This window comes from Bombina bombina, chromosome 3 (assembly GCF_027579735.1).
Source record: "Bombina bombina isolate aBomBom1 chromosome 3, aBomBom1.pri, whole genome shotgun sequence".
NCBI classification, from domain to species: Eukaryota; Metazoa; Chordata; class Amphibia; order Anura; family Bombinatoridae; genus Bombina; species Bombina bombina.
This window is the reverse complement of record NC_069501.1, coordinates 1,045,694,149-1,045,719,430: the sequence shown is the minus strand read 5'-3', so window position 1 is coordinate 1,045,719,430 and position 25,282 is coordinate 1,045,694,149. Positions and strand designations below refer to the sequence as shown.

Below are 25,282 nucleotides of genomic sequence, written 5' to 3'. Positions count from 1 at the left end.
GGCCTTTTTTCGCCATATGTTGTATTGGAGGTTTTAGGGTGGACCTTGTAGCTACCCCTAAAAAAGGTTGTTGGCTATTCTCAGTGGGCCCTTCATTGTCTTTAGTTGTTTCACTTTCAGAGGAATCCCCTCCGCTACTGTCTACAATACTTAAGGTATTCTTGGATCTGAGATTTCTGCGGCGTCTAAACGGCATCTCATCTTTGCCATATAACCACTTGTACACCCGCCTTTCCCTGTAGTCATTTTCCACACTATTAACCTTTTTATTTTTGAAAGCAATTAAATCATTGCGGTATTATATATATATATAAAAATCTCCACCAATAAGTAACTAGCTCCCAGTTCCTGCGCCTATCTAGATATGCTTAAATTTGTGTGCTCTGCCTGAATAATGAAACAAAAATTAAAATAAATAAAAAAACATAATTTATGCTTACCTGATAAATTTATTTCTCTTGTGGTGTATCCAGTCCACTGATCATCCATTACTTGTGGGATATTCTCCTTCCCAACAGGAAGTTGCAAGAGGATCTCCCACAGCAGAGCTGCTATATAGCTCCTCCCCTAACTGCCATATCCAGTCATTCGACCGAAACTAGCCGAGAAAGGAGAAACCATAGGGTGCAGTGGTGACTGTAGTTTAAAATTTAGACCTGCCTTAAAAGGACAGGGCGGGCCGTGGATTGGATACACCACAAGAGAAATAAATTTATCAGGTAAGCATAAATTATGTTTTCTCTTGTTAGGTGTATCCAGTCCACGGATCATCCATTACTTGTGGGATACCAATACCAAAGCTAAAGTACACGGATGAAGGGAGGGACAAGGCAGGTACTTAAACGGAAGGGACCACTGCCTGTAGAACCTGTCTCCCAAAAATAGCCCCCGAAGAAGCAAAAGTATCAAATTTGTAAAATTTTGTAAAGGTATGAAGCGAAGACCAAGTCGTCGCTTTGCAAATCTGTTTAACAGAAGCCTCATTTTTAAAGGCCCAGGTGGAAGCCACAGCTCTAGTAGAATGAGCTGTAATCCTTTCAGGGGGCTGCTGTCCAGCAGTCTCATAGGCTAAGCGTATTACGCTCCGAAGCCAAAAAGAAAGAGGTTGCCGAAGCCTTTTGACCTCTCCTCTGTCCAGAGTAAACAACTAACAGGGAAGATGTTTGACGAAAATCTTTAGTCGCTTGTCAGTAAAACTTTAAAGCACGGACTAAGTCCAAATTATGTAAAAGACTTTCCTTCTTTGAAGGATTAGGACACAATGATGGAACAACAATCTCTTGATTGATATTCTTGTTGGAAACCACCATAGGTAAAAACCCAGGTTTTGTACGCAGAACTACTTTATCTGTATGGAAAATCAGATGAGAATCACATTGTAAAGCTGATAACTCAGAGACTCTACGAGCCGAGGAAATAGCCATCAAAAACAGAACTTTCCAAGATAAAAGTTTGATATCAATGGAATGAAGGGGTTCAAACGGAACTCCTTGAAGAACCTTAAGAACCAAGTTTAAGCTCCATGGAGGAGCAACAGGTTTAAACACAGGCTTAATTCTAACCAAAGCCTGACAAAATGCCTGGACGTCTGGAACCTCTGCCAGATGCTTGTGCAAAAGGATAGACAGAGCAGAAATCTGTCCCTTTAAAGAACTAGCTGATAATCCTTTATCCAAACCCTCTTGGAGAAAGGACAATATCCTAGGAATCCTAACCTTACTCCATGAGTAATTCTTGGATTCACACCAATGAAGATATGTGCGCCATATCTTGTGATAGATTTTCCTGGTTACAGGCTTTCGTGCCTGTATTAAAAGGTATCAATGACTGACTCGGAGAAGCCACGCCTTGATAAAATCAAGCGTGCAATCTCCAGGCAGTCTCAGAGAAATTAGATTTGGATGATTGAAAGGACCTTGTAGTACTAGGTCTTGTCTCAGAGGCAGAGGCCAAGGTGGAAAGGATGACATGTCCACCAGGTCCTGCGTGGCCACGCAGGCGCGATCAAGATCACCGATGCTCTCTCCTGTTTGATTTTGGCAATCAGTCGAGGGAGCAGAGGAAACGGTGAAAACACATCAGCCAGGTTGAAGAACCACGGTGCTGCTAGAGCATCTATCAACGTCGCTTCTGGGTCCCTGGACCTGGATCCGTAACAAGGAAGCTTGGCGTTCTGGCGAGACACCATGAGATCCAATTCTGGTGTGCCCCAACGATGAACCAATTGAGCAAACACCTCCGGATGGAGTTCCCACTCCCCCGGATGAAAAGTCTGACGACTTAGAAAATCCGCCTCCCAGTTCTCTACACCTGGGATATGGATCGCTGATAGATGGCAAGAGTGAGACTCTGCCCAGCGAATTATCTTGGAGACTTCTAACATCGCTAGGGAGCTCCTGGTCCCCCCTTGATGGTTGATGTAAGCTACAGTCGTGATGTTGTCCGACTGAAATCTGATGAACCTCAGGGTTGCTAACTGAGGCCAAGCTAGAAGAGCATTGAATATTGCTCTTAACTCCAGAATATTTATTGGGAGGAGTTTCTCCTCCTGAGTCCACGATCCCTGAGCCTTCAGGGAATTCCAGACTGCACCCCAACCTAGAAGGCTGGCATCTGTTACAATTGTCCAATCTGGCCTGCGAAAGGTCATACCTTTGGACAGATGGACCCGAGATAGCCACCAGAGAAGAGAATCTCTGGTCTCTTGATCCAGATTTAGCAGAGGGGACAAATCTGTGTAATCCCCATTCCACTGACTGAGCATGCATAATTGCAGCAGTCTGAGATGTAGGCGCGCAAATGGCACTATGTCCATCGCTGCTACCATTAAGCCGATCACTTCCATGCACTGAGCCACCGAAGGGTGCAGAATGTAGTGAAGAACACGGCAGGAATTTAGAAGCTTTGATAACCTGGACTCCGTCAGGTAAATTTTCATTTCTAAAGAATCTATCAGAGTTCCTAGGAAGGAAACCCTTGTGAGGGGTGATAGAGAACTCTTTCCCTCGTTCACGTTCCACCCATGCGACCTCAGAAATGCCAACACTATGTCCGTATGAGATTTGGCAATTTGGAAGTTTGACGCCTGTATCAGGATGTCGTCTAGATAAGGGGCCACTGCTATGCCCCGTGGTCTTAGGACCGCCAGAAGAGACCCCAGAACCTTTGTAAAAATTCTTGGGGCTGTAGCTAACCCGAAGGGAAGAGCCACAAACTGGTAATGCCTGTCTAGAAAGGCAAACCTTAGGAACCGATGATGATCTTTGTGAATCGGTATGTGAAGGTAAGCATCCTTCAAATCCACTGTGGTCATGTACTGACCCTCCTGGATCATAGGTATTGTCCGAATAGTTTCCATTTTGAACAATGGAACTCTGAGGAATTTGTTTAAGATCTTTAGATCCAAAATTGGTTTGAAGGTTCCCTCTTTTTTGGGAACCACAAACAGATTTGAATAAAATCCCTGTCCTTGTTCCATCTGTGTAACTGGATGGATCACTCCCATTATTAGGAGGTCTTGCACACAGCGTAAGAATGCCTCTTTCTTTATCTGGTTTACAGATAATCTCGAAAGGTGAAATCTCCCTTGTGGGGGGGAAGCTTTGAAGTCCAGAAGATATCCCTGAGATATGATCTCCAATGCCCAGGGATCCTGAACATCTCTTGCCCACGCCTGGGCGAAGAGAGAAAGTCTGCCCCCTACTAGATCCGTTGCCGGATAGGGGGCCGTTCCTTCATGCTGTCTTAGAGGCAGCAGCAGGCTTTCTGGCCTGCTTGCCTTTGCTCCAGGCCTGGTTAGATTTCCAGGCCGGCTTGGATTGCGCAAAAGTTCCCTCTTGTTTTGTAGCAGAGGAAGTTGATGCTGCACCTGCCTTGAAGTTTCGAAAGGCACGAAAATTAGACTGTTTGGCCCTGTCCTGAGGAAGGGTATGACCCTGACCTCCAGTAATGTCAGCAATAATTTCCTTCAAACCAGGCCCGAATAGGGTCTGCCCCTTGAAGGGAATGTTAAGTAATTTAGACTTTGAAATCACGTCAGCTGACCAAGATTTAAGCCATAGCGCCCTACGCGCCTGGGTGGCGAATCCAGAATTCTTAGCCGTTAGTTTAGTCAAATGAACAATGGCATCAGAAACAAAAGAATTAAGTGTTCTAAGCTTGTCAAGTATTTCAGTCAATGGAGTAGCTGTCTGAAAGGCCTCTTCCAGAGACTCAAACCAGAACGCCGCAGCAGCAGTGACAGGAGCAATGCATGCAAGGGGCTGCAGGATAAAACCATGTTGAATAAACATTTTCTTAAGGTAACCTCATTTTTTATCCATTGGATCTGAAAAAGCACAACTGTCCTCGACAGGGATAGTGGTACGCTTTGCTAAAGTAGAAACTGCTCCCTCCACCTGTCATATAATTGAACCTCTTGCACTGTACCTTTAATTATGGTTGCCTAGCTCCCTTTATAAGGAGCTTTAGTTCTCCCCTTCATTGCTTGTAATTGAGTTTCTCCTTACTGATTGGGATTCTTCCAAGCCTCCTCCTTCTGGTTCTTCCTGTGATACAGAATTCTGACGGCTTACGCTGTCTCTGGTTTGCTCCGCCTCAGTACCGCCTCCCTCTGTGAACGGACTTCGCGCTCAAACACACTAGTGCCGCAGCTGCAGCCTGAAGCTCCTCTCCCTCTCTTCACAGCGTGTAAGTACTTACCGCTTTGGATATCCGAACTATTCAAGTTGATCTGCCTATAATACTTATGTTGCATAATCGTTCATATACTTTTATAAGGATATGAAGTTAACAATTTTTACCGGAACTTTTACCAAGTTGTCAAATGTACTTTTATTGTTCGCTAGCTGATGCAGTGCAATCACATATGATAATATTATCAATAGGAAAGTTTCTATCACCCCAAAGAGTTTACTTTAATAGTGACATGTTGCCAATCCTCATTACTTCTAAAGCTTACCATACCTTACTTATTTACCTTGCATGTTTACTTATTAAGATATATTTAAATATCACACAGTAGTTTTGTGTTTGTTAAAGATAAACATACAACTACAAGGTGGTAAATTAAATCCTAAGGTGAATCATATCACTAAACAGAATTTTAATTCAATGATTCATCTAGGAACAATTAACTTAATTTTCTGAAGAAGCATGAAATGTATAAATTATTAATCTGCACATTTGGTCCTTTTATTAAGCAGATTCTGATTGAACTGTGACACCACCTTAGGGACCGTCTGCCATAAGTCCCGTGTGGTGGCGTCTATTGGAAACATTTTTCTAAAAATAGGAGTGGGGGAAAACGGCACACCGAGTCTGTCCCACTCCATTACCTTTTAGGTATTGGAAAAACGTCAGTACACACCGGCACCGCGTAGTATTTATCCAGTCTATACAATTTCTCTGGCACTGCAATTGTGTCAGAGTCATTCAGAGCAGCTAAAACCTCTCCAAGCAACACCCGGAGGTTCTCAAGCTTAAATTTAAAAGTAGACATATCTGAATCAGGTTTCCCCGAGTCAGAGACGTCACCCACACTTCCTCAGCTTCTGCATATTGTGACGCAGTATCAGACATGGGCCTTAAAACATCTGCGCGCTCTGTATTACGTCTAACCCCAGAGCTATCGCGCTTTCCTCTGAATTCAGGCAGTCTGGCTAATACCGCTGACAGGGTATTATCCACGATTGCCGTCATGTCCTGCAAAGTAATCGCTATGGGCGTCTTTGATGTACTTGGCGCCATTTTAGCGTGAGTCCCTTGAGCGGGAGTCAAAGGGTCCAACACGTGGGGAGAGTTAGTCGGCATAACTTCCCCCTCGTCAGAATCCTCTGGTGATAATTCTTTAAACAATAAAGATCAGCTGTTATCTTTAAAAGTGAAATCAATACATTTAGTTCACATTCTCCTATGGGGTTCCACCATGGCTTTTAAACATAATGAACAAGGAGTTTCCTCTATGTCAGACATGTTTATACAGACTAGCAATGAGACTAGCAAGCTTGGAAAACACTTTAAATCAAGTTAACAAGCAATATAAAAAAACGTTACTGTGCCTTTAAGAGAAACAAATTTTGCCAAAATATGAAACAGCGAAAAAAGGCAGTTAAACTAACGAAATTTTTACAGTGTATGTAACAAGTTAGCAGAGCATTGCACCCACTTGCAAATGGATGATTAACCCCTTAATACAAAAAACAAATTAACAAAACGAAAAAACATAATTTATGCTTACCTGATAAATTTATTTCTCTTGTAGTGTGTTCAGTCCATGGGTCATCCATTACTTATGGGATATATTCTCCTTCCCAACAGGAAGTTGCAAGAGGATCACCCAAGCAGAGCTGCTATATAGCTCCTCCCCTCACATGTCATATCCAGTCATTCGACCGAAACAAGACGAGAAAGGAGAAACTATAGGGTGCAGTGGTGACGGGAGTTATAATTTAAAATTTTGAACCTGCCTCAAAAAAAAGACAGGGCGGGCCGTGGACTGAACACACTACAAGAGAAATAAATTTATCAGGTAAGCATAAATTATGTTTTCTCTTGTTAAGTGTGTTCAGTCCACGGGTCATCCATTACTTATGGGATACCAATACCAAAGCTAAAGTACACGGATGATGGGAGGGACAAGGCAGGAACTTTAAACAGAAGGAACCACTGCCTGTAGAACCTGTCTCCCAAAAACAGCCTCCGAAGAAGCAAAAGTGTCAAATTTGTAAAATTTGTAAAATTTGGAAAAAGTATGAAGTGAAGACCAAGTTGCAGCCTTGCAAATCTGTTCAACAGAGGCCTCATTCTTAAAGGCCCAGGTGGAAGCCACAGCTCTAGTGGAATGAGCTGTAATCTTTTCAGGAGGCTGCTGTCCAGCAGTCTCATAGGCTAAGCTTATGCTACGAAGCCAAAAAGAGAGAGAGGTAGCCGAAGCCTTTTGACCTCTCCTCTGTCCAGAGTAAATGACAAACAGAGAAGTTTGTCGAAAATCTTTAGTTGCCTGTAAGTAGAACTTCAGGGCACGGACCACGTCTAGATTATGCAAAAGACGTTCCTTCTTTGAAGAAGGATTAGGACATAATGATGGAACAACAATCTCTTGATTGATATTCCTGTTAGAAACAACCTTAGGTAAAAACCCAGGTTTAGTACGCAGAACTACCTTGTCTGAATGAAAAATCAGATAAGGAGAATCACAATGTAAGGCAGATAACTCAGAGACTCTTCGAGCCGAGGAAATAGCCATCAAAAACAGAACTTTCCAAGATAAAAGCTTAATATCAATGGAATGAAGGGGTTCAAACGGAACACCCTGAAGAACTTTAAGAACCAAGTTTAAGCTCCACGGAGGAGCAACAGCTTTAAACACAGGCTTAATCCTAGCCAAAGCCTGACAAAAAGCCTGGACGTCTGGATTCTCTGCCAGACGCTTGTGTAAAAGAATAGACAGAGCAGAAATCTGTCCCTTTAGTGAACTAGCGGATAAGCCCTTTTCCAAACCCTCTTGTAGAAAAGACAATATCCTAGGAATCCTAACCTTACTCCATGAGTAACTCTTGGATTCACACCAATATAAATATTTACGCCATATCATGTGGTAAATTTTTCTGGTAACAGGTTTCCGAGCCTGTATTAATGTATCAATAACCGAATCCGAAAACCCATGCTTTGATAGAATCAAGCGTTCAATTTCCAAGCAGACAGCCTCAGAGAAATTAGGTTTGGATGGTTGAAAGGACCCTGAATTAGAAGGTCCTGCCTCAGGGGTAGAGACCATGGTGGACAGGACGACATGTCCACTAGGTCTGCATACCAGGTCCTGCGTGGCCACGCATGCGCTATTAGCAATCACGGATGCTCTCTCCTGTTTGATCCTGGCAATCAGTCGAGGTAGCAACGGAAAAGGTGGAAACACATAAGCTATGTTGAAAACCCAAGGGGCTGCTAGTGCATCTACCAGCACCGCTCCCGGGTCCCTGGACCTGGATCCGTAACAAGGAAGCTTGGCGTTCTGGCGAGATGCCATGAGATCCAGATCCGGTTTGCCCCAACGACGAATCAGTTGAGCAAATACCTCCGGGTGAAGTTCCCACTCCCCCGGATGAAAAGTCTGGCGACTTAGAAAATCCGCCTCCCAGTTCTCCACGCCTGGGATGTAGATCGCTGACAGGTGGCAAGAGTGAGACTCTACCCAGCGAATTATCTTCGAGACTTCCAACATCGCTAGGGAACTCCTGGTTCCCCCTTGATGATTGATGTAAGCCACAGTCGTGATGTTGTCCGACTGAAATCTGATGAACCTCAGTGTTGCTAACTGAGGCCAAGCTAGAAGAGCATTGATCTAGAATGTTTATTGGGAGGAGTTTCTCCTCCTGAGTCCACGATCCCTGAGCCTTCAGGGAGTTCCAGACTGCTCCCCAGCCTAGTAGGCTGGCATCTGTTGTTACAATCGTCCAATCTGGTCTGCGAAAAGTCATTCCTTTGGACAGATGAACCCGTGACAACCACCAGAGAAGAGAATCTCTGGTCTCCTGGTCCAGATTTAGCAAAGGGGACAGATCTGAGTAATCCCCGTTCCATTGACTTAGCATGCATAGTTGCAGCGGTCTGAGATGTAGGCGCGCAAATGGCACTATGTCCATTGCCGCGACCATTAAGCCGATTACTTCCATGCACTGAGCTACTGATGGGCTTGGAATGGAGTGAAGGACACGGCAAGCATTGAGAATCTTTGATAACCTGGACTCCGTCAGGTAAATTTTCATCTCTACAGAATCTATAAGAGTCCCTAGAAAAGGGACCCTTGTGAGTGGTAACAGAACTCTTTTCCACGTTCACTTTCCACCCATGCGACCTCAGAAATGCTAGAACTATCTCTGTATGAGACTTTGCATTTTGAAAACTTGACGCTTGTATCAGAATGTCGTCTAGGTATGGAACCACCGCTATGCCTCGTGGTCTTAGTACCGCCAGAAGTGAGCCCAGAACCTTTGTAAAAATTCTCGGGGCCATAGCTAACCCGAAGGGAAGAGCTACAAATTGGTAATGCCCGTCTAGAAAGGCAAACCTTAGGTACCGATAATGATCTTTGTGAATCGGTATGTGAAGGTAGGCATCCTTTAAGTCCACTGTGGTCATATATTGACCCTCTTGGATCATGGGTAGGATGGTCCGAATGGTTTCCATCTTGAACGATGGAACCCTTAGGAATTTGTTTAAGATTTTTAAGTCTAAGATTGGTCTGAAGGTTCCCTCTTTTTTGGGAACCACAAACAGATTTGAATAAAACCCTTGCCCCTGTTCCGTTCGCGGAACTAGGTGGATCACTCCCATCACTAAGAGGTCTTGTACACATTGTAGAAATGCCTCTTTCTTTACTAGGTTTGTTGATAACCTTGACAGATGAAACCTCCCTTGTGGAGGAGAAGTTTTGAAATCCAGAAGGTATCCCTGAGATATAATCTCCAACGTCCAGGGATCCTGTACATCTCTTGCCCAAGCCTGGGCGAAGAGAGAAAGTCTGCCCCCCACTAGATCCGTCTCCGGAAAGGGGGCCCTGTCTTCATGCTGTCTTAGGGGCGAAAGTAGGCTTTCTGGCCTGCTTGCCCTTGTTCCATGACTGGTTGCCTTTCCAACCCTGTCTGTAACTAGCAGTAGTTCCTTCCTGTTTTGGAGCGGAGGAAGTTGATGCTGCTCCTGCCTTGAAATTACGAAAGGCACGAAAATTAGACTGTTTGGCCTTTGATTTGGCCCTGTCCTGAGGAAGGGTGTGGCCCTTACCTCCAGTAATGTCAGGAATAATTTCCTTCAAGCCGGGCCCGAATAAGGTCTGCCCTTTGAAAGGAATGTTCAGTAGTTTAGACTTAGAAGTTACATCTGCTGACCAGGATTTAAGCCATAGCGCTCTGCGAGCCTGTATGGCGAATCCGGAATTCTTAGCCGTAAGTTTGGTTAAATGCACTACGGCATCCGAAACAAATGCATTAGCCAGCTTAAGGGTTCTAATCTTGCTCAAAGACTCATCCAATGGTGCTGTACGAATCGCCTCTTCCAGAGACTCAAACCAGAATGCCGCTGCAGCAGTGACAGGCGCAATGCATGCAAGAGGCTGTAATATAAAACCTTGTTGAACAAACATTTTCTTAAGGTAACCCTCTAATTTTTTATCCATTGGATCTGAGAAAGCACAGCTATCCTCCACCGGGATAGTGGTACGCTTGGCTAAAGTAGAAACTGCTCCCTCCACCTTAGGGACCGTCTGCCATAAGTCTCGTGTGGTGGCGTCTATAGGGAACATTTTTCTAAATATCGGAGGAGGGGAAAAAAGGCACACCGGGTCTATCCCACTCCTTGCTAATAATCTCTGTAAGCCTCTTTGGTATAGGAAAAACGTCAGTACACACCGGTACCGCATAGTATTTATCCAGCCTACATAATTTCTCTGGGATTGCCACCGTGTCACAATCATTCAGAGCCGCTAACACCTCCCCTAGCAACACGCGGAGGTTCTCAAGCTTAAATTTAAAATTTGAAATTTCTGAATCCGGTCTCCCCGAATCAGAACCGTCACCCACAGAATGAAGCTCTCCGTCCTCATGTTCTGCAAATTGTGACGCAGTATCAGACATGGCTCTCGTGTCATCGGCGCGCTCTGTCCTTAACCCAGAGCTGTCGCGCTTGCCTCTTAATTCGGGCATATTGTATAATACTTCTTTCATAACATTAGCCATATCATGTAAAGTGATTTGTAAGGGCCTTGATGTACTTGGCGCCTCAATCTCACGCACCTCCCGAGCGGGAGACGAAGGTACTGACACGTGAGGAGAGTTAGACGGCATAACTTCCCCCTCGTTGTCTGGTGATAATTTCTTTATCGGTACAGATTGACTTTTATTCAAAGTAATATCAATACAATTGGAACACATATTTCTATTGGGCTCCACATCGGCTTTTAAACATAATGAACAAGCAGATTCCTCTGTATCAGACATGTTTAAACAGACTAGCAATGAAGCTAGCAAGCTTGGAAATTACTTTCAATAAGTTTACAAGCAATATAAAAAAACGCTGCAGCGCTTTTAAAAAACACAGTTGAATAACAAAGAACTAATTCAGTTATAGTCAACAATTCTTTAAATGTAATAATTAGCAGAGGATTGCACCCATTAGCAAAAGGATTATTAACCCCTCAGTACCCAAAAACGGATATCAAATTAAGATTTAAACGCTTTTATCACAGTCAAACACACTGTCACAGGTCTGCTGTGACTGATTACCTCCCTCAAAAATGAATTTTGAAGACCCCTGAGCTCTCTAGAGACGTCCTGGATCAAGGAGGAAGAAGCAGGAAGACTGTGCTAGAATTTTAACTGCGCAACAAGGCGCTAAAAAAGGCCCCTCCCACTCATTTACAACAGTGGGAGACCTGATATAACTGTTTCTATGCAGAAATATACGTTAGCCATGTGGAAAAAAATCATGCCCAAAAGGATTTATCACCAAAGTACCTCACAAAACGAATAACATGCCAGTAAACGTTTTAAAAACAAACTTTTTTTAATGTCATGCAAAGTTATCACTAAGCCTGCTACCAGTCGCTTCCACTGCAAATAAGGCTTAAGCATTATTTCAGTATTAACAGTATTTTCTCAGTCAAATTCTAGTCCCTAGAAAATAACTCTACTGTGCATACATTTATCAGCCTGATACCAGTCGCTACTACTGCATTTAAGGCTGTACTTACATCATACGGGTAACAGCAGTGTTTTCTTAGTCAATTCCATTCCCAGAAAAAATTGTGCTGCACATACCTCATTTGCGGGGGACCCCGCATGCTATTCCCATTTTCTGAAGTTACCCCACTCCTCAGAATGTCGAGAACAGCCAGTGGATCTTAGTTACGCCTGCTAAGATCATAGAAAACGCAGGCAGTTTCTTCTTCCAAATACTGCCTGAGATAGAAAAACAGCACACTCCGGTGCCATTTAAAATAACAAACTTTTGATTGAAGAATAATTAAGTAAAAACTCCAACTCCTCTCGCGACCTCCTTCTTTGTTGAGGGTTGCAAGAGAATGACTGGATATGACATGTGAGGGGAGGAGCTATATAGCAGCTCTGCTTGGGTGATCCTCTTGCAACTTCCTGTTGGGAAGGAGAATATATCCCATAAGTAATGGATGACCCGTGGACTGAACACACTTAACAAGAGAAATATATGTTTTTTAAACAGTCATAACAACTGCCACAGCTCCTACTTTTGAAGCCTTTTGAGCCCTTCAGAGATGTCCTATAGCATGCAGGGGACTGCTGAGGGAAGCTGAATGTCACAGTTTGTAATTTTAACTGCACCAACTGTAACTTTTATACTATAAGAGTGGAAAGCCTCAGGAAACTGTTTCTAGGCAAAAATAAAGCCAGCCATGTGGAAAAAAACTAGGCCCCAATAAGTTTTATCACCAAAGCATATATAAAAATGATTAAACATGCCAGCAAACGTTTTATATTGCACATTAATCAGAATATATACCTCTGATAGCAAGCCTGATACTAGTCGCTATTAAATCACTGTATTTAGGCTTTAACTTACATTAATCCGGTATCAGCAGCATTTTCTAGCAAATTCCATCCCTAGAAAAACTTAACTGCACATACCTTATTGCAGGATACCCTGCACGCCATTCTCCCTCTGAAGTTACCTCACTCCTCAGACATATGTGAGAATAGCAGTGGTTCTTAGTTACTTCTGCTAAGATCATAGAAAAACGCAGGCAGATTCTTCTTCTAAATGCTGCCTGAGATAAAATAGTACACTCCGGTACCATTTAAAAACAAACTTTTGATTGAAGAAAAAACTAACTATATTTTACCACTTTCCTCTTACTACCTCCAGCTATGTTGAGAGCTTGCAAGAGAATGACTGGGTATGGCAGTTAGGGGAGGAGCTATATAGCAGCTCTGCTGTGGGTGATCCTCTTACAACTTCCTGTTGGGAAGGAGAATATCCCACAAGTAATGGATGATCCGTGGACTGGATACACCTAACAAGAGAAATGAATTGGGTTTTATGTCCCTTTAAATAGCAAACAAGAAACTGAAGTAAAATAACCATTTTTCTACGAGATTTAAAATACATGGAAGGCTAAATTAACTACAATGATAGATGACAGCTTACAAAACCCAATAAAAGACAAAAATGCCAATTTTACATTTCAAGGGGAGAACAAATTTGCTTCTTTATACTGAACCATCTACAGGCTGACACATATTACAAGAAGGACATGATACCCAAAATGTTGAAGCACATTAAAGTGATGTAGCAAAGCTGTAAAAAGCAGATTTAAAAAAAATAAAAAAATTAAATATAAAATTATATATATATATATATATATATATATATATATATATATATATATATATATATATATATATATATATATATATATATATATATATATATATATATATACTGAACATCTATGTAGAAAAGGAAGATATTTTACCTCAAATTTCTATTTACACCATACGGTAAAGAGACTTTAAGCAGCCAGTCAGGATGCTTGTACCAGGACAAGCTAGGGAGCGTGCATCTGTCATGTGCAGGCACAGTCATGTTATTTTCCTATTCAGTTTAAGTAAGTTCTATGAAATCTCATGAGATCACAGCAAAGGCAAAGCATTTTACATAGAGATGCTCAGGTGATATTTTCTGCTTAACTTTTTACAGTTATGCTGCATCAAGTGATTTAGCATGAGTATTAAAGTCCCTTTAAAAGGGACAGTCTGCGCCAGAATTGTTATTGTTTTAAAAAGATAGATAATCCCTTTATTACCCATTCCCCAGTTTTATATAACTAACACCTCTGTGATTACCTTGTATCTAAGCCTCTGCAGACTGCCCCCCTTATTTTAGTTCTTTTGACAGACTTGCATTTTAGCAATTTCTAGCGCCCTCTCATAAAGTAGTTCCATGGGCGTGAGCACAATATTATCTATATGGCACACAAACTAACAACACTCTAGCTGTGAAAAAAAAACTGTCAACTGCATTCAGAAAAGAAGCAGCCTTCAAGGACTTAGAAATGAGCATATGTGCCTACCTAGGTTTAGCTTTCAACTAAGAACACCAAGTGAATAAAGAAAATTTGATAAAAGTAATTGGAAAGTTGGTTTAAATTGCATGCCCTATCTGAATAATTAAAGTTTTATTTTGACTAGACTGTCCCTTTAAAAAGGGCCGCATTTGCCAGGAAAGGGGGAAAAAATAATCAGATATTAATAAAAGGTATAAAGTTTATAATACATTTGTATCACATAGCAATGATTCAAGGCACTGTTCAATAAAGCCAAGGAATGCAATAGAAAACAACCCCCATTACAAACAAAGCAGGGCAATAAATTTCTCCTCCGAGATAAGCAGATATTTCTCACAGAAGCTGCTAAGTTTGTTGAGAGAGAGTGTGTAGGTATTTATACATACATTTTTACATTACATTATTTTGCTCTTTTTTCCTGTAGTTTAGTAATTAAAATTGTGGACTTTCACTGCCACATTCCTCGGTTGTACTCTGCTGCCTCAGCAGAAAATGAAACTTACAGAGTGCCCATTATTTTATATACACTCAAACTTAACCCCCCCATATTAAAACTACTAATATTTCTAAAATTATATATCTATATATTATTCTCAGTCTAATCTTTGCTTACATATCTTGCATTTATGTAATGCCCCTTTAAGAAAAAAAAAAAAAAAAAAAAAAACCCTGTACTAACAAGATACTGAAACCAAAATTTGCTTCACTGTTATACTACAATCCCCATAGTCCTTTGCAGATCCTTCCAGTTCCTGTTTCAAATTGTAACTGCTTTGCTACAACATAGAAATACTGTATTATATTTTTATACTAGAGGGCAAAGAATCCCTGCATTGAACTGGAGCAAAGTAGCAACATTTTTAACAAGGTCAGGAAGGAGCTGCAAAAGAACTAAAAAATAAACAAGTTTACAATATATTTTCAATATTTATTTTGCCTTCTTTTCATGTAATTTAGCTCAGATTTCTAATTCTCAGAACAGGAGATACCCACTGCTGACTTCAAGGATAGCTCTGCTACATATCTGTACCTAATTGGCCTTTTCAGATAAATGCAAAACACCACACCTGGGCTTTTGTATTTCGACTAAAACCCAGATTGGCGCCTCCAAATTGGGCTTCTTAAAAAATAATTGCATTAAAAATTGTATTACAAATTTGTTTCGTTTTAAAAACATTAAAGGGACACTCAAGTCAAAATTAAAAAATTTCATTATTCAGATAGAGCATGCAATAAAAAAAAAAAAAAACACACAGTTTATTAACAAAATGTGCACAGTCTTAATATTTAAACTTTGAGTCACCAGCTCCTACTGAGCATGTGCAAGAATTCACAGAATAAGCGTGTATGCATTTGTGATTGGCTGATGGCTGTCACATGGTACATGTATGCATTTGTGATTGGCTGATGGCTGTCACATGGTACAGGAGGAGTGGAAAAAATAAATAATCTACTACTCATTTGAAATTCAGACTAAGTGCTATTGCTTTGTCCTGTTATCTTGCATTTGTTAATTATGCAAATCTACTGTGTTGACTGGTCCTTTAAGACTTGGCTGATATGATATTCTATAGCAACACACACACAAAAATGTCTTGTAATTACAATGTGTTTACATAATATTATATACACACATACACAGTATAAGTATTGTAGGGTGTGATAAACTGTATACCTGTGTCACATTATATACAGTCACAGCAGATAGGGTGACAGTTGTATGGTATTGTGTATAAGAGTATTGTAGGGTGTGATATAAACTGTATACATGTCACATTATGTACAGTCACAGCGGATAGGGTGACACTTTTATAGTATTGTGTATAAGTAGAATTACCATACTGTCGCTTTAAAAAAAGGGACCCATGAAAAATATGTGTGTCAGGGTTCTTGTACAAAAGATTCTTTAAAGAGCCCTGACATGTATTTTTCATACGTGTCTAGGGTTGCCACCTCGGCCATGTTTTCCTGGACACTTATGAGTTACACATGCTGCAGGGTTTGCATGGAGGAACACGATTAGTGCTATCCAGGATCACTAATTGTGTGCTGACCAGGGGTGCAATTCATGTTCCCCTCTGCACACCCTGCAGCATGTGTAACGCATAAGTGTCCAGGAAAACATGGCCGAGGTGGCAACCCTATACGTGTCCCTTTTAAAAGTGGCACATACATACACATACACTTGGTGTTTTGATTTCCTTTGAACCTAAAAGTGGTTTAACTTTTCATTGTAGCAACAATGGAAACATTTCTGAGCAAGGTGGATAAAAATCAATGATTTTTTAAAAAAACAACAAAAAAAAACAAAAAAAAAACTGATTTTTTTTATTTAAAATCGGATTTATTTAAATAAAATGCTTTTTGAGGAAAATATATTACCATCCAAAGGTTATTCCATCATGAAGTGTTCCAGAAATAAAGCCTAATGTTGTTGAATTTGCTAAATACTTCCATAACAATCATTTTGCTGTAGCAGCTCTGAAAAGGATGGGTGGAACCAAGCTAACGCTCCCACAAGATGTTAGTTGGAACTCTGTGGTGGACTGTTTTGAGTAGTATATCAAGAACTGGCCTATTCTGATGACAGTTTGTGAAGAAAATAGAGATAAAATAGATGGCACTGTCACAGCCAAAATCCTCAACATTGGGCTTAAGAGAAATGTTGAACATATGCTGAGCATCCTGAAACCCATCTCTGAAGCTTTAAACAAAATACAGAAAAATAGCTGTTTTATTGCTGATGCTGTTGAAATTTGGAAGGAACTGTGTGAACACTTAAAAACAGAATTTCAAGTTCAACTACACATGGACAGAATTAAATTACAAGCATTAAAAAAAACGAATGGGACAAGCACCGACTCCAGCTCATTTTTTGGCAAATATTGTCAATATCCAGTATCAGGGTAAAAACTTAAGTGCTGAGGAAGAGGAGTTAGCTATGACATGGGTATCCAGCAATCATCCATCTGTAATGCCAACTATAATAAACGTCAAAGCTAAGGGGGAACCATTCAAGAAATATATGTTTGCTGAAGATATTTTAAAGAAAGTCACACCAGTGAACTGGTGGAAGTCACTTAAGCACTTGGATTTAGAGACTGTTCAAGTAATGATTTCACTTTTAACAGCAGTAGCTTCTTCTGCAGGCGTTGAAAGAACATTCTCTTCCTTTGGACTCATTCATTCTAAATGGAGAAATCGTTTGGGACCCGATAAAGCAGGTAAGCTTGTTTTTCTTTTCCAGATTATGAACAAAGAAGAAGCTGAAGATGACGAGTGAGCTACAGAGTACAGTATTTAAGTTTTTCATGTGTAGGCTGGGCTGACAGTCTAAGCTTCTTAAAATATATATATTTTGTTTAGCCAAATTAGTTTTAGTATGCTGTAATGTTATTGTTTCAGTTGAATAAATCTATTTAAATTGTTATTATGGTAATGATTATTTTTCTCCTTCCTAAGTACAACAGAAAAGTTGTCCAAATATGAATTATATTGATTAACCTATTAAACTGGGGATAAAAAAAAATAATATGAAAAGTTGTTATTCTAAAAATCTTCATCTACTTGTGAATTAAAGTTATACCAGCAAGAATTAGTCTTTATGTAGAAAACTATGATTTAAATCCAGCCTTACTGACTAGTGATTTAAATCGTGAATTAAATCAGTTTGATTTAAATCAAATCCACCCTGTTTGAGACATAAAAAATGCAAATTTACACTATTTATCATATTTCAGAAATAGGTTACTGCCTAAGATGACATAAAGGGAAAAGGCCAAAAATTAAATGTGCAGGGGGTGCATTTCAATTTGCAATGGAAGCATTTTTACAATATACTTTCATTTGCAAAAGATTTGGGTTGCCACCTTAGTTCAGACCAAACCTGAACACTCTTGCACTGTGCACAGAGTACACTAAGTATAATAGCAAACATATTCATACTATCTCACACAAAAGGACATTGACAAACACAGACATGCAAGATAAATAATTGTAGAAATATGCAGTTTGTTGCAAATGCACAATGTCACCTTTTTAGCTGTTGCCGTTTCCCACCAAACCCCGACACGTGTGTGTGTGTGTGTGTGTGTGTGTGTGTGTGTGTGTGTGTGTGTGTGTGTGTGTGTGTGTCTCAAAAAAAAAAAAAAAAAAAAAAAAAAAAAAAATTATGCTTACCTGATACATTTCTTTCCGGATATGGAGAGTCCACAACGTTAAATTACTAGTGGAAATATCACTCCTGGCCAGCAGGAGGAGGCACAGAGCAACACAGCAAAGCTGTTGTCAATCCCCTACCCATAATCCCCAGTCATTCGACCGAAGGGAAATGGAAAAGAAAAAAAAAAAAAAAAGGGGGGGGGGGGGGGAAAGCAGGTGTAGAGGTGCCTGAGGTTTAGTCAAAAATAACTGTCTTAAAAAAAGGGTGGGGGTCGTGGACTCTCCATATCCGGAAAGAAAGAAATGTATCTCTTAAGTATTTCTTTCCTAAGATATGGAGAGAGTCCACAACATCATTCTAATTACTAGTGGGAATCAATACCCAAGCTAGAGTACACAGAATGGACAGGGTGGGAGAACAAGACAGGCAGACCTAAACAGAACCTTTCCACCAAGAGGCCTCAGCCGAAGCAAAAGTATCAAATTTGTAAAAAGTATGCAGAGAGGACCAAGTTGCAGCCTTGCAAAGCTGTTCCACAGAAGCTTCATCTTTGAAAGCCCAAGAAGAGGAGACAGCCCTAGTGAAATGAGCTGTAATTCTCTCAGGAGGCTGCTGTCCAGCAGTCTCATAAGCAAAACAAATCATACTTCTCAACCAGAAGGAAAGAAGTAGCAGTAGCCTTCTGACCCTTAGGCTTTCCTGAGAAACAAACAAACAGGGCAGAAGACTGGCAAAAATCCTTAGTTGCCTGTAGGTAGAAGTTTAGAGCACGCACAACATCCATGTTGTGCAACAGACTTTTTTTTATGAGAAGGTTTGAGACAGAGAGAAGGAACAATTTCCCAATTAATATTTCTATCCGAAATCACTTTAGGAAGAAACACCAATATAGTACGAGGAACCGCCTTATCCGCATGAAAGATAAGGTAAGGCGAATCACAGTTCCGAAATGCTCCGAGCAGAAGATATAGCAATAAGAAAAAAAAAACAAAACAAAAAAAAAAAAACTTCATAGAAAGCAACTTAATATCTATGGAATGCATCGGCTCAAACGGAGCCTGCTGCAAAACTTTAAGAACAAGATTAAGGCTCCAAGGAGGAGCAACAGGTTTAAACACAATCCTGATTCTGACCAGGGCCTGACAAAAAGGATTAACATCTGGCACATTCGCCAGACGCTTGTGTAACAAAAATAGACAATGCAGAAATCTGACCTTTCAGAGAACTGACAACCCTTTCTCCAGACCTTCCTGGAGAAAAGACAAAATCCTAGGAATCCTGACCCAAACTCCAAGAGTGTCCCTTAGATTCACAAAAAAAAAAAAAAAAAAAGTGTTTACGCCATACCTTATTGTAAATGTTTTGAGTAACAGGCTTGCGAGCCTGGATCATGGTCTCAATGACCGAATCAGAAAATCCACGCTTAAACAGAACTTAGCGTCCTATCTCCAAGCAGTCAGCTTCAGAGAAATGAGATTTGGATGGAGGAATGGACCCCGAGTTAGAAGGGCCTTCCTCAGAGGCAACCTCCAGGGCGGCAGAGATGACATCTTCACTAGGTCTGCATACCAGATCCTGCGAGACCATGCAGGAGCTATTAGAATTACCAATGCTCTCTCTTGTTTGATACAAGCAATAACTCATGCAAGGAGCACAAGAGGAGGAAACGGGTATGCTAGACCGAAATCCCAAGGAACCGCCAGAGCAATCTCTTGACCTTGAACCGTACCTTGGAAGCTTGGGGTTATGCTGAGATGCCGTCATATCCAACTCCGGCACCCCCCCATCTGAAGATTAACCTGGAGAACACCTCCGGATGAAGAGCCCACTCCCCGGGATTAAATGTCGGTCTTCTCAGGAAATCCGTTTCCCAGTTGTCCACTCCTGGAATGTGGATAAAAGATAAACAATTGGGAGCTTCCGCCCACCGAATAATCCGTGCCATCTTCTTCATGGCTAAGGAACTCAGAGCTCCTCCATGGTGGTTGATGTAAGCCACTGAGGTGATGTTGTCCGACTGAAACCTGATAAACCAGGCTAAGGACAATTGAGACCAAGCCATCAGAGCATTGTAAAATCGCACTTAACTCCAAGATGTTTATGGGGAGAGCAGACTCCTCCCGAGTCCATAGTACCTGCACCTTTAACAAGTCCCAGACTGCTCCACAGCCTAGCAGGCTGGCATCCGTGGTCACAATCACCCAGACAGGTCTCCGGAAGCATGTGCCCTGAGACAGATGATCCTGAGAAAACCACCATGGGAGAGAATCTGTTGAATGGTGTACATCTATCCTCAGACAGATCAGAATGGTCTCCATTCCATTGTCTGAGAATGCATAATTGCAGAGCTCTCAAATGGAATCGTGCAAAGTGAATGATGTCCACGGAAGCTACCATCAGACCAATTACTTCCATACATTAGTCTACTGTTTGGGCATCAGTGGCTCAAAGAGAGGCAGGAGGAGAGAATTTTAGATTTCCTGACCTCCATCAGAAAAATTTTCATAGATAGGAAATCTATTATGGTCCCTAAGAAAACCACCCTTGTTAGATTCACTTTCCATCCGTGGGAACGTAGAAAAGACAACAAGATCTCTGTACGAGAGTTTGCTTGTTGAAAAGATGGCACCTGAACCAATGTCGCCCAGGTATGGCACCACTGCAATTCCGAGACCTGATCACTGCCAAGAGAGCCCCCAGAACCTTTGAGAAAATTCTGGGAGCTGTGGCAAGACCAAACGGAAGAGCCATAAACTGAAAGTGATGGTCTAGGAAGGCAAATCTAAGGAATTTGTGATGATCCCTGTGGATGGGAAAATGAAGATACGCGTCCTTCAGGTCTATGGTCGTCATGAACTGACCCTCTTGGACCAAAGGAAGAATGGTTTCCATTTTGAAGGACGGTACCCTGAGAAATTGTAGAGGCACTTTAGGTCTAAAATGGGTCGAAAAAAGTTCCCTCTTTTTTGGGAACCACAAACAGATTTGATTAGAATCCTAGACCCTGTTCCTTTACTGGAATAGGAATAATCACTCCCAGGGAGGAAAGGTCCTGAACGCAGTTCAAGAATGCCTCTCTTTTTTTACCTGGTCTGCAGATAATCTTGAGGTGGAATCTGCCCCTGGGAGGGAAGGTTTTGAATTCTATTTTGCAACCCTGAGACACTATGTCCACAGCCCAAGGATCTGGGACATCTGGTCTCCACGATTGACAAAACAGGGAAAGTCTGCCCTCCATTTGATCCGAACCTGGACCGACACGTCATGCTGACTTAGACTCAGCTGAGGGTTTCTTCGATTGCTTCCCCTTATTCCAAGACTGATTGGGCTTCCAAGAAGACTTGGACTGCTCCTGCTTGGAAGAGGGAGAGGAATACTTTTGACCTTTGGATTTACGAAAGGAACGAAAATTACTTTGACATCCTTTAAATCTGTTCTTCTTGTCTTGTGGTAGAAAAGACCCTTTTCCCACCCGTAATATCAGAAATTATTTCTGCCAGACAAGGTCTGAACAAGGTCTTCCCCTTGTAAGAAAGAGCCAGAAGCTTGGACTAAGAGGTAACATCAGCTGACCAAGATTTTAGCCACAAATGCCCTGCTGGCTAGGACAGTGAAGCCAGACATCTTGGCCCCCAGTCTAATAATTTGCATGTTAGCATCAGAAATAAAGTAACCGGCTAGTTTGAAAGCCTTAATCCTATCTTGGATCTCCTCCAGAGTCTCTACTAAAATTGATTCAGACAAGGTGTCACACCAATAAGATGCCGCACTTGCTACTGTGGCAATACAAACTGCAGGTTGCCATTGAAGAACATACATCTTCAAATAAGCTTCCAGTTTTTTGTCCATGGGCTCCTTAAAGGAGCAGCTATCATCTATAGAGATCGTAGTTCTTAGCCAGAGTAGAAATAGCCCCTTCGACTTTAGGTACTATGATGATACCACATATCTTTGCGACCCTATTTTTATACTTTGTTTGAAAATATTAGTAACTAATATACAACAAGATAGCTGCAATTTTTGCAAAGTGACTAAATGTGTGTGTACTTCACTCCTGATTGTAGTCAAACTTCAAAGTGTTGTAAAACGTAATAAGACACACTCTCACAACACACACACACTTTCATGCAACAGACACACACACTTTCATGCAACAGACACACACACTTTCATGCAACAGACACACACACTTTCATGCAACAGACACACACACACTTTCATGCAACAGACACACACACACTTTCATGCAACAGACACACACACTTACTTTCATGCAACAGACACACACACACTTTCATGCAACAGACACACACACTTTCATGCAACAGACACACACACACTTTCATGCAACAGACACACACACACTTTCATGCAGACACACACACTTACTTTCATGCAACAGACACACACACACTTTCATGCAACAGACACACACACACTTTCATGCAACAGACACACACACTTTCATGCAACAGACACACACACACACACTTTCATGCAACAGACACACACACTTTCATGCAACAGACACACACACACACTTTCATGCAACAGACACACACTTTCATGCAACAGACACACACTTTCATGCAACAGACACACACACACTTTCATGCAACAGACACACACACACACTTTCATGCAACAGACACACACTTTCATGCAACAGACACACACTTTCATGCAACAGACACACACTTTCATGCAACAGACACACACTTTCATGCAACAGACACACACTTTCATGCAACAGACACACACTTTCATGCAACAGACACACACTTTCATGCAACAGACACACACACACACACTTTCATGCAACAGACACACAAGCCACGACCCAGTAAACATGGTGTTGCGACCCAGTAATGGGTCCCGACCTGTGGTTTAAAGAACCCTGAGATAGAACATGCAATGTTGAGCAACAACTTAATTTACTCCTATTAGCAATATTTCTTTGTTCTCTTGGCATCTTTATTTGAAAAAGCAGGAATGTAAGCCGGCCCATTTTTGGTCCAGCACCTGGGTAGAGCTTGCTGATTGGTGTCTATATGTATCATGAAAGTTTAATTTTGACTAGACTATCCCTTTAAACACACTTTGCATCTAGTTAAAAACTAAGTGTATGGTATCAAATAAATAAATAAATATATATATATATATATATATATATATATATATATATATATATATATATATAAAAAAAAAAAATTCTAACCAGGTCTGTCTGGATCCAAAGGTCTAAGAAATCCACGAGTTTCTCACGAAGCAGTACGCTACAAAATGTGAACATACATACACGTATAAAACCCTTTATCAAAACTAAGTGGGATTTGAAATAATTGTTTCTGCTGTAACATGGGACAGTTTGGAGAGAGGATGGAACCAAGTGTAAACTACAATATTGTATGTCATTTAGGCAATATTTACATGTCATAATACAGTTTATATATGTAACCTAAAAAGGTAGTGTTACATAGGTTTGGATTTCAGAATGCGTTTAGAATTCCGTATTTAGGGATTTGTACCTGAACAAACAAAAAATATAATACAGTTTAAAATGGTGCAAATAATTGTATGCATAAAATCACCTATGCTAATAAAAAAATAAAGCTTTTAGTTGCGCAGTATGGCCATGCTCTGCTTAGTCAGCTACCATTTTTCATGCTCTCTCAATATGAACTGGTCCTAATATTCAAACAAATCTGTATTGTAGGAAGAATCCTCCTCTCTTTAGACTAGGCTCGCTATATAGTAGAATACAATCAACAGCACCTGCATTAAGTGAAATACTTGAATCAATGGAAGGTGTTCAGGCTTATATATGCAAGTGTTACCAGTAGTCCCAGGCTAGTAAGAAATATTAGTTATACATATGGTTAGAAAACTATCACTATAGTTTGTTAGCGAGAGGAAAAAGGTACTTTTCAAGAGAGGAAACAAGTACTAGTCTAGCCAATAATAAAATATAATGCATTAAAAAAAAAAAAAAAAAATACAAATACAAACTTATCAGTATTTTATTATTAAAGATTAAGACCATTTGTTCATTTGCTTTTATTATTACTTTATCCAAACTGCTTGGTATCAGGAAAAAGGTTCAGATTTCAGAATAGTTTGGATTTTGGAAAATTGGCATTTTAAAAATGTAAGACTAGGAACTGGGAGAGGGGATGAAACAAAGTATAAACAACAATATCATGTCATTTAGGCACCAATTAAATTTCATAATGCAGCTTATTTAACTAAAGGTTTTTTTTAATGATTTTTTAATACTTTTGTGACTTACAGGCAGGTAAAAAAAAAATGTCATTTTTTTTAATCATAAATTTTATATATATATATATATATATATATATATATTAGATTATGTACATATACTATTTTTAAAGTGCCAACATTTTACACAGCACTATACAAAGTTACATTCATTCATTGGAGTAGCCTGCAATGTTAAAAAAAAATTGTATTAGAAATATACACAAACACAGTGAGAGTTTTAACATACTATCCACAAAGCATGAAACCTGCAAATAAATGGTAGCACTCAAATTCCACAACATGAACCAAATTAATATTTGTTAAAAAATGATGTTTATGTTAAACACTCTCTTTTACAAAATGTAAAGATCTGTTTCTTACCGTGTGCTGGAGTAGCTGCCCCACTAACTGCTAAAACAATGAGCTATCTGTAGCCAGCCAGAGCTAATACATTTAAGTGGACATGTGGTCTGTTACGGTCATTTTAATTGGCTCACAGACAGTTTTACCATAGTTCTCAGATTAAATGTGACCCCTGCTTGTTTGCTTTCTTGGAATACCTATTCTCTTTCATGTTTTTTTTTTTTATCTCTAACTAATAGCTGGAGCAGTGCTGCAGTGGGAATTTTTGGAAGTTATTTTTTGTTTGTAGGAGTTGACATATAAACTTTAAATTGCAAAATTACATATATTTACAAAAGTAAACTTCAGATATGCACTACAAACCTATACAGATATACAAAGAAACATATCAATTTGATTTACAC

General features: G+C 40.5%; 1 protein-coding gene across 1 annotated transcript in view; it reads right to left on the bottom strand.

The window, feature by feature from the left end:
* Positions 1–24,914, bottom strand: part of GTSF1 (gametocyte specific factor 1) — a 425,087-nt gene extending 400,173 nt beyond the window's left edge. The window contains exon 1 of the mRNA XM_053708268.1: positions 24,897–24,914. The gene's annotated coding sequence lies outside the window, so the exon portion shown is untranslated. The remainder of the gene's footprint in view (positions 1–24,896) is intronic.
* Positions 24,915–25,282: the final 368 nt, after the last annotated feature.